Here is a 3,072-nt window from a genome sequence, read left to right as displayed (position 1 = left end):
TTTATATTATATAATGTATTAAATGTATATATATGTTGTTGGGAAAAATGTAATTATGTGTTAGTAGAGATAGTTTACAATATGTTTGTGTATATATGTATGTTTACACGGAGATTTGCTTAAACATGGAGCATAGGGATAATATGCAAGTAATTGTTATTTTCAGCTTTTATTTTGTTGCATACGCTTCTAATTGTTTCAGAGACGAACCTTCTTGTTTTGTAAAGTAGAAAGCCACTGTACGTTATTTCAGTGTGAGATTATAAATTGAGATCACAACACGAGTTTGTGCCACTGTATTTAATTATATGAATGTGTGCTTATACGTGAGCTGTGTATTGTACATACAAATGTATGCACCTGTTTCAAAAAAAAAATTACCAATTGTAATTGGAAATAAAGCCATATCGAATTTTTGGCCTTATTACCAAAAAAATATGGCTTTATTTCCAATATGGCTTTATTGCGTATGGCCCTATTGCACCCCACCATCGTGGTTCAGTTGCCTGAACCGAAGTCGGTATATTCGGGTTTGGAATCGAATCTGGTATGGTTAAGGGTAAGTATTGGGATGGACAGTATTTTGAGTTGAACTCATCGTTCCCCGTTCATTCTCAAAACCATGGAAGGTCGAGTTCAAACTTAATCGGGAATCGCCCATCGGGATTCCCGTATTAGGTGAAGACATGCGAAGTTCACGAATCTTCGACTGAAATTTTCCGATCAGATCTGCCTGGCGTGTAGCCGACTCGGGTTTTAACTTTAACCGAGCAGTTCGATAACAATAATGTATCATTTGATGGAGACGACCCTGAGGCGTTAACACCTCATTCGCGTCCACTTCCCGATATGCTCTCTCACATATTTCCAACTCATTCATTGGGTGTAGGGCATGGGATTTTATCAACCATGGTTGACCAATGTAAGCAGATATTTTACCATTGAGAGCGGCTATTTCGGTGTCGGTCCATTGAACCGGCGCTGGATATAGGTTATATATCTCCCCTTCGATCTGTCGCTCTTCGTCTGTCAAATAAGTTGCATCGAGAATGGGAAACAATTCCATGTTCAAAGACTCAAATACCAAGTTGCAAATTCAGATTATTAAAAAAATTCTACCAACGGTAGACGTAAAGTCCGTACTATTATGGTCTGGGTTATAAGATGGCGGTACTCGATTTAAAATCAATACCGCATTTACTTCAGTTTATTATTATTATTATTTTATGATTGTGTCTAAGCCTAATCAACGAAAACCAATCTATGTTAGTTTTGAATATCCAATTTAAAAACATAATGACGCATAAATCAATCACTATTTGAATATTGCTTTTAATCTTATTAGTTTAACAAAAAATTCAGGTTCAATTGGTTGTATATCTCATGTGATTTTCGGTCCAAAATTGTGTTTAGTATTATACCGAACGTGGGCTGAGAATGGCGCTTAACGCACTAGCTCGAATCTTATTGTGGACCAAGTTGTTTACTTGGGAGTATTTCCTGTATCTCCTTCGGTCCCTTCTGTCGCCAACAAGGTACGCAACAAAGATCAAGACTATCCACCCCGAATTTACCGGAAGACAGAATATTCAACCAGTTTGAGAATGGTAAACGAGATTAATTTGATAGGAGTTTCAAATTTTATTGGGAATATTCATCCAAAGAAATTACAAAAAAAGTAAAGGAAAATTAATAGTTTGGTTCAATTAATATTGACCGTGTTATCGGTTACGTTGCTTGAACTTATACCGAAAGACGAAATGAAAAATTATCGGTTCAAAAATCTTGGCCATCGATGTGTGGTGTTACTTGATTAAAAAAAATTAAATTAACTTGCTTTTCAGAATTGGCGAACTGAACTAAACGAGAATGGTTATGATTGCTGATCAATGGTGTTCGCATCGCAGATCGATCACCATTCACCCCCGCGGAAATAAATAATCAAAATATCCACAAAAATTTTGATTGAAAACTAGCTCCAATAAAAATTAATTAAATCATGCCGTGTGAAGACTGAGGACGATATTGATTTACAGTGATTATGAATTCAAAAGATAATTATTTGATTCAATCTCAATGATGATTTATAATAGCGGAATTTCTAAAAGAAAAAATGTATCAAAAATCTATTAAACTCGATTATGTATGGTTCACCGACGTACAAAATGAGAAAAACGACTAAAAGATTTTAATTTTTCCTTAAATCTAATTTTATGATGTATTAAATTGATGCGATGATGAAATTGCTATATTCCCTCAGCTGAGCACGCGGTTATTTTATGCCGGGCTTAAGTGTGGTTATGTTCAACAAAAACTTATTCTTTTTCACCCGTTTAGTTGGGCGCCAATGATTTACTTGACCTTTTCTTGTCGGTCCCAACAGGAATCTCGATAAACTGTTGTTGGGTAGCTCGTTTCCAAAGGGATGGTGACAATAATGAGGTTGACTTACGTTTGATGATTTTGGGATTACCGGTGTACGGTGGTCTAACTGCTGCCACATGAATAGACTAGAATTTATATCCACACTCTTTATTTCCACAGGTAACAACTTGGTTGGGGATTTGCCGGAAGGAATGTGGTGGAACAATGCCGATAAGTATATTCCCCAGGTATACGCACTCTGAGGATTGACTTTAACCAAACCACTGTCGTCAGCTTTAATAAATTGCTTGGTTAGGATTACTTCCGTTCTTGCGATGGCTGATGCGTGTTGTTCGGTCCGTGTCCAATTCCAAAAAGGAAAAATATTTTTCTCGCCTCGTGGTATGTGAGCACCGATTATTTTATCGTATGTCAGTCTGGGCGTTATCATGGTGGACATGTCAATTCGTGTCTATACCGATATGATGGTTCGTGTCTTGAATAACTATTGGTTACGTACAATTCCCCCTCATTTTGAAGTTTAGCTTTGACAGTTTTGTTATGTTTACATTTCTCATAATCGTTTTTATGTCTATTATTTGGCCAATAAAAATAATAGATCACCTTTTGGCTACAGTGGCCAACAACACATACCAGTAAGAAAAGAAACAAGCACTCAAGCGCAAGCTCAACGCTTTTATGCAGGTA

Source organism: Rhagoletis pomonella, unplaced genomic scaffold (assembly GCF_013731165.1).
Source record: "Rhagoletis pomonella isolate Grant_MI unplaced genomic scaffold, Rhpom_1.0 Rhpom_scaffold_00003, whole genome shotgun sequence".
Classification (NCBI taxonomy): Eukaryota; Metazoa; Arthropoda; class Insecta; order Diptera; family Tephritidae; genus Rhagoletis; species Rhagoletis pomonella.
Note: the sequence above shows the minus strand (reverse complement) of the source record.